Raw genomic sequence first — 12,896 nt, 5'->3', positions numbered from 1 at the left:
TTCTTGGTCCTACAGTGGCCATCCTGCTGTAAGGAGAGAGAGTGCTGAGTGCTAAGGGAGGTGGAGCAGGCAGAGGACTGCCCAGGAGACCCGTCCCATCCCAACCTGCATCTCTGGGCCTCCTGTTATGTGAGAATGATAAACCACCTAGTTGTTTCAGCCACTGATTTCCAGGAGGACTGTCACTCACAAATAAAACTGTCCTACCTAACCAATAAGATTAATATTTGTATTGAGAGTAGAGTGGAACATTTGAGAGGGAATCCTGAATTTAACATTTTGTAGCTTAGAAAAGCTTTACTAAAACAATCCTTCACTGATGAGATAGAGCTGTTTCGCACATACCTACAACTCAAAATATGAACAAAATACAGCTTGAGAGTTTATGGCAGATGTTCAGAATGTTAGGATAGAAAGTTACAGGAGTAAGGAATTTGGTGTCACAAACAGAATTACATGTTTCCTTGAGCATTTGAACTATTAGTCTCTGAGCTTATACCCCGCAGTAACTTTCTACCTTGCACAGAAAAAATGCATTCACTCATTCTATCAGTCAGCAACTATTCTAATCACGGATATTAGCAGGAAACAAAATTCCTGGCCTTCAAGTATATATCTATAAGGTAAGTCTATGAGGATAAAAAATGATAGTGGTAAAAGTACCATACATATGTTCATGTACAATGATACACCACAGGGTTTCCTAATTTAAACAATGTTTTCAGGCAATGCCCACAAGTAGAAACCACTGAAAATGTATCATGCAAATACAAATGCGGACGGACAAGGAGGTGGAGGAAACAAGCAGAAAATTACCCGAATGGGAACATTTTACAGTGGATCCAGAATATTCACAATTGGTGTGTGGCTTGGTGAAATGTGATATTAAGATTCTACTGGAGACGTTTAAACTTGGGGACTTCTGTTCAAAATCCTCTCATGGCTTCTCATTTCCAAAAGGAAAATCAAAGTCACTTCATGGACCAACAGGCCCTGTAAAGTTTGCTGGCCCCAACCCTCCTTGCATCTCTGATTTCATCTACTCCTGCTCTCTCCCTCTTCCCTGTTTTATGTCTCCCTTTAGTCTTACGCCTATTTAACATAACAAATGCCTTATTTAGTTAAACATTTTAACTAAATAAAATTTGGGACTCCTTGTAGTGAACATTTTTCAAATTTTAATAATAGCTAAAATTATATGGAATAGACCCAAAACCATGACCTATTTGGAGAAGGCACAGACCTATTTCTTTATGGCAGATTTACCACTACCAAGAGAACACAGCAATGGGAGGTGCTAATGAATTCATGGAAAGATAGTAAATATCATTTGTTAAAACTATCTAGGGAGCTGATCCCAGGACTTATTAAGATACATACTTTTCCTGTTGTCTACCCCTGTAGCCAGTCAGGAGTGTATTGCTTCTTCCATTTACGAATCTGTATCAAGTAATATTTGGTGGGTCTTTTATACCTCAGTTATGTCTTCAATGTCAGTATCATCACATTTTTAACATAAGATACTTGAAAATTGAATTGTAACAAAATCACACATTTCATGTTTTCCTCATTAGTACAAGACCTAGTAGTTCCCAATTATTCCTAGTCTTCCAGTTGAGACCAATATTGTCACCATTGCCTAATATTTAATTACAATATTGACTTTTCAGTATGTTTCATATACCAATTTTATACTAACTCTGGTGTGATGATAATGTGACTCTGAGAGGTCGGCAAACTTTTATGTAAGGAAAATAAATAAATATTTTATTCTTTGTAGGCCATACTGTTTCTGTTACCGCTCTTCCAGTATGTCCTTATTGGGTCAAAAGTACCTAAATATGAGTGTGGCTGCATTCCAGTTACACTTCACGTAAAAACAGACGGTAGGCTGTACTTGGCTCATGTTCTGTAGGTGGCAGACTCCTGATGTACACAAAGGAATTAAGAGCACTAGAAGTAGTAACTATATGAGTAAATAAAAACTGTCTTTCCTATTTTTAAACCCCTTTAAAATACAGTGGACTGTTTAAGAAACTAATAGTGTAGTATATATGTGTATGGTATGTGTAAAAGAAACCTATATTAATGGTAGCACAGGGCAGGAGTGGAGAAATGGAAGTCCATGTGGAAAGGAAAGGTCAGATGCTCTGTATGAAGAAGTATAGACGCATGTGAAGGTATACTGTGGTCATCTGTGTAGGATAACCCCTAAAGCAAATACACAAAAAATAATTACAGGTAACACCACTGAACCAAAGAAAAGGATTTAAAACAAAATCATCTGTAAAAACTGAGTTATATCAAAGAAGACAGAAAGAGAGGGAATAGGGCAAAGGAGACATTATAAAAGCAACAGCAAGATAATGTAAATCTATATAATAATACCTGTAAAAGGAAATAGTCTAAAGGCTCCATTGAAAAGCAAACATTGTCACTAATTTTTTTTTTTTTAGTTTTATTTATTTTGAGAGAGAGAGAAGGAGAGAAACTCAAGCAGACTCTGTGCTGTCAGTGTAGGCCCAACATGGGGCTCCATTTCAAGAGCCATGAGGTCATGACCTGAGCTGAAACCAAGAGTCTTAGAACCTATAAACAGATGAGCCAACCAGGCGCCCCTGACAATTAAAGTTTTTAAAAACAGACAATATATTTCCTGCGGGAAATTCACTTCACAAATTAAGGACACAAAGTAAAATCTTGGACAAAAGATAACATAAACGTTACTAAAAATAAAGTAGCTATATTAACTATATTTAAAGAGCAAACAACATGGCCGGGAATAATGAAATCTATTTCATAATCATAAAGGGGTACGTGTACCAGAATGACACGAGAATCCTAATTAATCCTTTATTTTCACTACACACAAATACACAAATACTCCCCATATCCAAGTCAGACACTAGAATCATGATGGTGGACAACCTTGGTTCACAAACACACACAAATACAGAAACATTACACACAGATGCAAACGTGTGCATATGCGTAACATATACTCAAACGCACAGTCATAACCTCACAAACATGCACTCCATAGAAAACTCACTCATGCACACACATCAAATACAGGCACACACTCACATTTACACACACTCGCCTGTATTCCCACATTCCCAGTCCCATGTATGTAATTATGTTCAAAGAGTCTGCATGCACATGTGTGTCTCCACAATGTGCTCACATGTTGGAAGAATACAGGAATCTCCTGATCTTGGATGCCTGATAATGGGGGGCACTTCCCACCTTTCTTACTTCTTCCATCCCCGCAACAACCCCCACATATGATATATACCACGTGCAGTATCTTAAACTGCTGTGAGCATTGCCATTGCAGGGGCAGGCGAATGGAGCAGAGTTGGAAGGTTGCAGGCATGTGCAGTGCATAGGCGTAGGCATAGGCAGTGTGCAGAGAGCATGGGACCATAGTGGAACAGATGCAAAACTCTTCAAAGGCATGTGATGCCACACTACTTGGTAAATACAGATATGTACACAAAAGCAAGGGGGGAAAGGCTAAAATGAACCCTGAAGTATGGGATCAAAGTCAGGGACATCAGTATGCACACGGAGGTAGCTGTAGATAAGTAAATAAAACAGCAAAGAGAAAACTATAGATCTGTGTGAGGACAGGTAATTCCAGGTCGGTCTACTCAGACTAAGAGCAAAGACATCCCAGTATCAAGGAGAACATTCAGCACCCACATCTTGGTTTCTAACACTATTCTCTAATAAAAGGCTCCTTGGAGTTGTGGCTGATTCTATGGCAGGAGCAGGGAAAATACAAGATGTGCCTGGGGGATCTTGTAGTGGCAGAATGTTAAGAGTAAGGAAGTAATAAAAAAAAAAAAAAATGGGGACATATCAAAGGGCCATAATAGCCAAACCTGAAAGAAATCCTGCCACCTGTCGCCAAATCTCTGATACCAACTGGGTATCCTTCAATTCAGTATAATTCTGACTTTATTTGGTCTTAGTACAGACCCCACAAGTTAAGGGCAAAGTTGTTCCCGGGACTGCCTCCACTTCAGACACCAGTCATGAGTCAGGCATTCCCAAACCTCCCACGCATCTCCAGCCAACTACAAATTTAAGGCTTCCTCTGATCCCCTCTTGTTCAATATTTGCAGGGAAGACTCACAGAACTCGGAAAGTGCTATATGTATGATAATCCTTGATAAAGTTATTTGGTATATTGGGACACAAAAAATGGAGGCCACCCCAGGTGCCCGACCCATATCACAAATCTAAACCAGCCTGCTCTTATGTGAAACATCAGCAAAGAAACCTAATATATACCAATCACAGACCTCTAACTCAGTTTCAGCTGGCCGACCTTATACTGAAAAATAGCAGTTCTGTTCTTCTAAGGAAATCCCCGACCTCCTAGCCAAACATGTTCTGTTTCTGCACTGCCTCTTCTAAAACTCAATCTTGCCCCAAATCCATCAGGAAGAGCACTCCACTCCCTGCATGGGAGGCTCTGTCCTCCCCAAATCAAGGGTTGTCTTCCCTGGAATAAAAGACAGCAAACTCGTTACTAAATTGTTTTAGTTTTGTCATTTCACATGTTATTGTAAAGGATAGCAATAAAGAGCCACATTAAGGCATCCATAGGGCAGGGTTTGGGAGGACTGCCCATACAGTAGCTTTTGTCCCCCACAAAGAAGCTCCCAGGAGCAACTCCAGGTGTTTAATCAGGGCTTCACTACCCAGACTTGGTTGATTAAATCATTGGCCACATGACTGAACTCAATCCCCAGTCAGCCTCAATCCTCTCCCTAGGGGTTGGGCTGCTAAGCATTTCCATTCAATCACACAGTTGGTCTTTCAGAGGTGTCCAGTCCCCCATTTTGAAGTTCTGTGGGGAACCCTTGCCCAGAGTTGCCTCCTTAGTGTAATAAGGACATGCCTACCACTTAGGAAATCTTAAAGGTTTCTGAAGCTCTGAGCCAGGAACCTGAGACAAAGACCAGGTGAGTGTGTGTGTGTGTTCATGTTTATTTTTGGGAGAAAGAGTGCATGCACGCACACAAGAGTGGGAGGGGCAGAGAGAGAGAGAGACACAGAATCCGAAGGAGTCTCCAGGCTCTGATCTATAAAAACAGAGCCCAATGGGGGGCTTGGACCCACAAGCTGTGAGACCATGACCTGAGCTGAAATTGAATGCTTCACTGATGGAGACACCCAGGCGCCCCCTGAGTGTACTTTATACCACAGCTTCCAATGACCAAAGCTTGAACAATCTAAGCAACTAAATAATTTGCAGAGCATTGAAGTATAACACAAGGTATAAAATAAGTATAAATGAGTTCATGCTGATATGAGGAACCAATTGAATAAACACATAAATGAAGGAGAAGTGACACAGCTTCCACACAGAAGAATGGCAGATAATAAATGGGGCTACTTAGCCCTCTAGGATGTGGAGCTTAGTTCAACAGCACACCCCTACCCTCAAGTACCATCGTCCCCCACCGCCCCCTCACTTGACTGTGGGCTGTGTTTAGAGTTTCCCAAAGAATAGAGTATGGAAAGGCATGCATGGTAATTTTACAGTGGAGGAGTCTGGTGAACATGACCTTAACTAACTGATCATGTTTAACATCATCCAAGGTAACTCGTGTTAATTGCATGAAACCTCTCAGACTGTATGCCGTGATGAGATGTGATATTCTTCTCAAGAATCCATAAACCCAGTCTATTCAGGAGAACAACTTCAGGGGCGCATGGGTGGCTCAGCTGGTCGAGCGACTGACTCTTGATTTCAGCTCAGGTCATGATCTCACAGTTAGTGGGATCAAGCCCCAGGTCAGGCCCTGCGCTGACCGCATGGAGCCTGCTCAGGATTCTTTCTTTCCCTCTTTCTGCCCCCCTGTCCTCCCTATCAAATAAAAAAACTTAAGGAAAAGAAAAAGAAAACTTCTGAGAAATTCAACTTTAGAGGCATTCTAAAATGTGAGGGACCCGTATACCTCAAACCTGTCATGAAAAACAAGGAAAGTGTGAGAACGTGCTCCACTGAGCAGAGGAGACCGGGGAGACAGGACAGCTACATATAATGTAAAATCTTGGATGGATCCTGATCAGAAAAATGACTGTGTTAAAACCATTGAAATGTAAATAAAGTCTGGAGTTATTTAACTATGACATAGCGATGTAGGTTCCCTAGTTGTGAAAATGAACTATGGTAAGGTTAAGGTGGTAGCATTGGGGGTTCTGGGTGAGAGATATTTTGGAACTCACAGTGTTATATTTACAAATTTTCTGCAAATCTAAGTTATTCCAAACTAAAATGTTTACTTTGAAAAACTTGCAAATGTTTATGATTTAATAACAGTGAATTATGTTAACCTCTTCTTTTTAAGTGTTTTAAATCTTTATTTTTGAGAGTGAGAGAGACATAGTGTGAGCAGGGGAGGAACACAGTGAGGGTGGACACAGAATCTGAAGCAGTCTCCAGGCTGTAAGCTGTCAGCACAGAGCCTGACACGGGGCTCGAACTCATGAACTGCGAGTTCATACCCTGAGCCAAAGATGGACACCCAACTGCGTGAGCCACCTAGGCGCCCATAAAATCTTTGTTTGTTTTTTTTTTTAATTTTCTATTTTTAAGTAATCTCTACACCCAATAACGGGCTCAAAGTCACCATCCGTAGATTAAGAGATGCATACTCTACTGACTGAGCCAGCCAGGTGCCCATAAAATAGTTCTATGTTTCAGTTAATATCTTTTTTTTTTCCTTTCAATGGTGTCTATTGCCTTGGTAGTGATTCAAAAGCGATACTATCCCTTTTTAAACAAAATCTGTTCATATACTCCAGCTTCAAACTGCTACTCGTCTCCTGCACCAAGCCACCAAGCTTGAAGAAATGGTCCTCCATAACCTCAAGCTGGAAAAGCAGAAGTCCATCTTGAAATCTCTTTCTCACCAACACAGCCAACTGCCATCAAGATTTAACACAGAACAGTCTACCTTGTAAACATCTCAAAAGTCATTCAGTCTTTTCCCACATACGCAATCTGTTTACTGGCTGCACCTGCACCCTTTCTAAAATTCAGAATTCTAAAATTCTTCCTATGTTCCTCTTTGTCCCCCACAGTTTACTCTTCAAATATTGACCAGAAAATATTTGCATGCACTCATCTTGCCCCATAAGCATTATATTTCAAACGTCCACCATTTCTCTTAGATATGAGGCATAACATTCATAGCATAGCCTCCAGATCCAGCAGTAAGTAAACCTAGTTTTCCCTCCACCCTCACCCCAGGCCATTTGCATCAGAAATCAGGATTTACAATTCCACTCTCAGGTACATCTTGGGAAAATTTAATATCTCAATTTGAAAATTACACATTCAGTGGTATTGCCAGTATGTTCACCTTATTTCAGGACTGTTTTCTGGAATCTTAACTTCTCCACTGTTACCATTAAAAAAAATACAACTATTGGGGCGCCTGGGTGGCTCAGTCAGTTGAGCAACCAATTTCAGCTCAGGTCATGATCTCACAGCTTGTGAGTTCGAGCCCCGTATCAGGCTCTGTGCTGACAGCTTGGAGCCTGCAGCCTGCTTCAGATTCTGTGCCTCCCTCTCTCTCTGCCCCAACCCACTCACATTCTGTCTCTCTCTCAAAAATAAACATTAAAAAAATTTTAAATAAAAAAACAACTATATAAATATACACATATTAATTACAGATGATTTCGTGTACCATGCTCTTTAGTATTTCATATTAAGCTGATGTCAGTGTCTCACTCACCCATCTCTCTGCAATGAAACTGGCTCATTATGGTTCTTAACATTCCTTGAGGTCTCACTGCATCAGTGACTGAACAGGTGGAAGAATATTCATATATCCCTGATGAGATGAGGTAATTATGTATTTCTTCCACAGCAGACACAGTACAGTCTGAATATGCTGGGGTCATGATTCATGAGAACAAAAGGGCTAATACTTGGAAAACATGCAATGATTAGTAAAGTGACATTCACCAGCCACCAACTAGAATTATCAAAGGGAGCCACGTAAACATAAATGATGGACACAACGGCATTAAACGATACAAAGGTAGTCACCAAAACAAGGATGCTTTGGGTGGCTCTGGTCTCAGGGGAGGTGTGGGGGAGAGATTGTTCCTATGGATGCTTTGGACCCTCTGCGTGTGACTGTGAAAGAGAAAAACCATGGAGCTGCTGGCCAACGTCATGTGTCCCAAACACAAAATGTCAAGGAAAGATGTCATTGCTGCCTATAATGAGCCTGTGATCTTGTCTCTACACTGTGAAGCACAACAATATCCCAAACGCTTTTTTTGGTAATCGTTTTGTTGTTTCATTTACAGTCATATAAATGGGAAAAAACTTATTTGCTAGCATGTGGAACACCCTGAACAGGATACTTGAGGGGCCAATGTACTTTGGAGCTTTCACTTTAAGCTCTGCCCACCTGGAGTTCCCAGGGCTGATCGTGATGGCCTGGAAGACACTCAAGGGCAGGTGGAACAAAGGGACATACCTCTGGCCACTCCGTGAACATATAAAAGAACATAGCATCCATAATAAATGGTGAAATGTTTCAGCCCTAGCGCTGCCATCGTCTCTGGGATTCCTCTAGAGAGAATGGGCAAGGAGTTGGCTACACTCAGGTGCCTGAGAACCAACTTTGTGGATCTCGGCTTGCATCCCCTGAAGCAAAGGGACATCTAATGATAGAAGAGTGAGAAACTGCCCAGGATTCCAATGACTATGTGGAATAGGAAGATCACTACTATATTCAAATCCACTGAGGCCATTCTGTCATTGTCCAGAACTCACACGTAGAGGATTCTGCATGAAAATGAGTTTTGGGCTACACTTTCATGGAAAATAAAATCTTCACTTACCTCTCCCTTTCCCTGAGAGTGAACATCTAAACTCTATTGTCTTTTGTTAAGAGATGTCCAAAGTTACATGTGTGTCTTTTTATAGCACTTACAATGTGTGGGTCACTGTTATTACTGCTTTCCCTATTGCAACTTATATAATATTCACAACCCTATGAGTTAGGAACTAACATTACTCTCATTCTATAGACGAGGAGAATTTAAGCATGGGAAGTTAAGTGACTCATGTAAATAGCAGAGGAATCACGATTTGAACCTTGGTTGCCTAGTTGCAGTGACATGAATGTTTGCTACGGTACTATACAATGCCAGGTACCTCATTATGGATACACGCACACACACACACACACACACACACACACACACACACACACACACCTTGTCATATTTTAAATTTATTTTACTTACTAAATCTGGTTTGATCATTTCCCACTTTCGTTTAAGTATTCTTTATAACCAATATAACTATGGAGTGAAGATTCAAAGGTATTAATAAATTATACATGCACTGAGTAATTTTATTGAGCCAGTCTGATTTATTTAATGCAGACAACTGTTAGGATGGCAGCTGAACTCATTTCATTTTTTGCCTGGACCAAAAGGACAATGGCATCCGTAACAGAAATTATTGGGCAGAACTGCACTGTGTGCTAACATATGGGACATGAAACATCACATAGTGATAAAGCATATTAGGGCAGAAAATATTAATCCTCTTTAAAGATCACATCACTGTATGTTATTTTATAAAAAAAACCCTGAAACTTGAATTGATATTTGATTTCAAAAAGCTATTTAAATACAGCACAAACCTGCCAAATGGAATTTGAGGGCTTGGAATCTTGGGCATTTAATAAATTGAAAAGCGGGGCGCCTGGGTGGCGCAGTCGGTTAAGCGTCCGACTTCAGCCAGGTCACGATCTCGCGGTCCGTGAGTTCGAGCCCCGCGTCAGGCTCTGGGCTGATGGCTCGGAGCCTGGAGCCTGTTTCCGATTCTGTGTCTCTCTCTCTCTCTGCCCCTCCCCCGTTCATGCTCTGTCTCTCTCTGTCCCAAAAAAAAAAAAAAAACAAACAAAAAAACAAAAAACAAAAAACGTTGAAATAAATTGAAAAGCAAGAAAGGTGAATCATGAGCTGGGAATACTACTGAAATGATTTTAAACCAGAGGAAATATAACTTAAAAATTTTTTCCTGATGAGATTTTATTTTTAAACTAATTTATTAATTTAAATTAAAATACAAAAATAAATTCCTTAATTTTTTGCTCTTTGAAACCATCGGTTACAATGTTAACTTTTTCATAAAGGACCTTTCCTAATTTCATGAAGATTATCTCACAGATCAAGAGACTACAGAGATTTGCAGTAGAGACACATTTACTGTTTCCATTAAGCACATCACACTCAAGTTACAGAAGAACACATTTCAGCAATTCCCATTCAGTCCTGCTATTCGTGCTGTGAACCAGGTATTTTAATTAGTTCCATCGCACTCATTATCACACACACATGCCTTTAGAGAAATCACATTATTGCTCCCGAAAATGTCTCTGTGACTCTTGCTCACGTTATTGAATGGCAGATTAATTTTGAAATTATAATCTTTTTGTTTAAAAATTTTTTTAATGTTTATTTATTTTAGAGACAGAACACAGTTGGACCTTTCCCAACTAGACAAACTCTTTGTTTTGCTCATAGACGAACACTAGAGATATTCCACTAAGGCCAGAAAACCACACTAAAAAACGTACATGGTCACCTGTTCTATTAATTTGTCATTGTATTGGGGGGTTAGCCAGGGCCATTTAAAATGCCCTAAGAATTAGAAACAAAGATGCAGAACTATGTTTGTATATGATTCAAGTATATGTCCCAAAACACAAAGGAACTGATAGAAAATCCAGTATTAAAAATAATTCAGTAAGCTAATAGGACATAATACTGACATACAAAAACAATAGCCTTTTTGTACATAGGCTAGTATTTTTTATTTTTTTATTAAAAACACTTTTTAATGTTTATTTATTTTTGGGGGGGGGGCAGATTGAGAGGGAGACACAGAATCTGAAGCAGGCTCCAGGCTCCAAGTTTTCAACACAGAGCCCAATGCGGGGCTTGAACCTACACACTGTGAGATCATGACCTGAGCCCAAGATGGACGCTTAACCGACTGAGCCAACCAGGCCCCCATGTACACAGGATATGTTTATACAATAGCCTAGGTGCAATAAAGACACATTTATGAGTTATTAAGAAGGTTATTAAGAAAGTGTAACATAAGATGAAATAGGGGCACATGGGTGGCTCAATTGGTTAAGCATCCGACTCTTGATTTCATCTCAGGTTGTAATCCCAGGGTCATGGGATCAAGCCTCCTGTCTGGTGCTGCACTGAGTGTGGAGCTCGCTTGGGATTTTCTCTCTCTCTCTCTCTCTCTCTCTCTCTCTCTCTCTCTCTCTCCCTCTCTCTCTCTCTCCACCTGCCTCTATCCCCCACTCTCTCTCTAAAATAAACAAATAAATAAATAGCTTTAAAAAATAAATGAAATAAACTAGCCAGTAATGAAACTAACAAAAATGTGTAAAGCCTATATGGGGGAAAAAATTAAACATTCCTGAAATATATGAAAATAGAAATAAATGAATATAAATTCATGTCATGTTCTTGGGTAGAAAAAGTCAATGTTATAAAAAGGTCAATTCTCCTTAACCTAATTTATGAATTTAATTTGATCCTGATATAGTTTTTTAAATATATTGACATAGGTTTTCGAACTAGCAATGTTACTGCAAAAATCTTACAGAATAATGAACAAATAAAAATATTCACAAAAACTTAAAAAAATCAGTATGGATATCCTTATGAGATGTTTATTTATAAACAGATTATGAGATCAGTGAAGCTAAAAATTCAGAAGTATGCCAAAGTGCATAAGAAAAGTTAATAACCAGCATAAACTAAAGTGGGGATAACATCATTAATGCTTGGTATTTGGGAAATGGGAATTCCTATCAAAATGACAATAAATGTTCTTTTTTGTTTTTTAAAATTTTTTCTTAAGTTCATTTATTTTTGAGGGAGAGGCAGAGGCAGTGTGTGAGCAGGGGAGGGTCAGAGAGAGAGGGAGACACAGAATCCAAAGCAGGATCCAGGCTGTCAGCACAGATCCCAACGCAGGGCTCAAACCCAGAAACCATGAGATCATGACCTAAGCCAATGTTGGACGCTTAACCAACTGAGCCACCCAGGTGTCCTGACAATAAATGTTTTTATTCTTCACATCCTACAGCGGGATAAAGGTCAAACAAAAGAGAAGTCTATATGGTAAAAAATAATTAAAAATGATTAAATACCTTCCTAAGACCTGCTTCTCAAGCACCTGACTGTAGCCAACCTCTGGCTCATCATCATTAAAGACGTTGCTCAGCAACACTTCTGGCTTGAAAAATATCTTCGTTGAGTTTTGATGCATATTTGTTTTGTATGTTCTGAGTGGCCACTGGTGTATCCATTGGCATCACCTGCTTCTTGAGTGTCTTCCGGGACACCACGATTGGCCCCAGGAACTCCAAGATGATAGAACTTAAAATAAAAGCTCTGTGCACCTCTCTAACAATCAGCTGCTGGATCCTCACTGTGGGGGTAAATACCACTTTCTCTCTTCTTGTGACTGACAATGAACAGTGGAAACATCACAAAGAAATTTGACCAGGGGGTGCTGAATAACAAGATCACACAATCACCATTTGCCCTACTTTTAACCTTCCTTCCTGTGGGCCATTTGGGATTCATGACCTGGACCAGCATCTCCATAGTTTTCCACGTCTTAAGATACAAGCAGTGGGTCCAGCACATTCACAGGAACATCTCCAGAATTTCCCCAGAGGTGAGGGCTACCCAAGGCATCCTTGTCTTGATAAGCACCTTTGTATCGTTTTAAGCTCTCTCTTCCACCTTTTCATTTCATTTGGCTCTTTCTGAAAATCCCAGTTGGTGGGTGCAGAACC

General features: G+C 40.0%; 1 pseudogene; it reads right to left on the bottom strand.

Annotated features, from left to right (window-relative positions):
• Positions 1–7,725: 7,725 nt before the first annotated feature.
• Positions 7,726–8,799, bottom strand: LOC102967643 (annotated as a pseudogene).
• Positions 8,800–12,896: the final 4,097 nt, after the last annotated feature.

This window comes from Panthera tigris, chromosome E2 (assembly GCF_018350195.1).
Source record: "Panthera tigris isolate Pti1 chromosome E2, P.tigris_Pti1_mat1.1, whole genome shotgun sequence".
NCBI classification, from domain to species: domain Eukaryota; kingdom Metazoa; phylum Chordata; class Mammalia; order Carnivora; family Felidae; genus Panthera; species Panthera tigris.
Note: the sequence above shows the minus strand (reverse complement) of the source record. Positions and strands in the feature narration are given on the sequence as shown.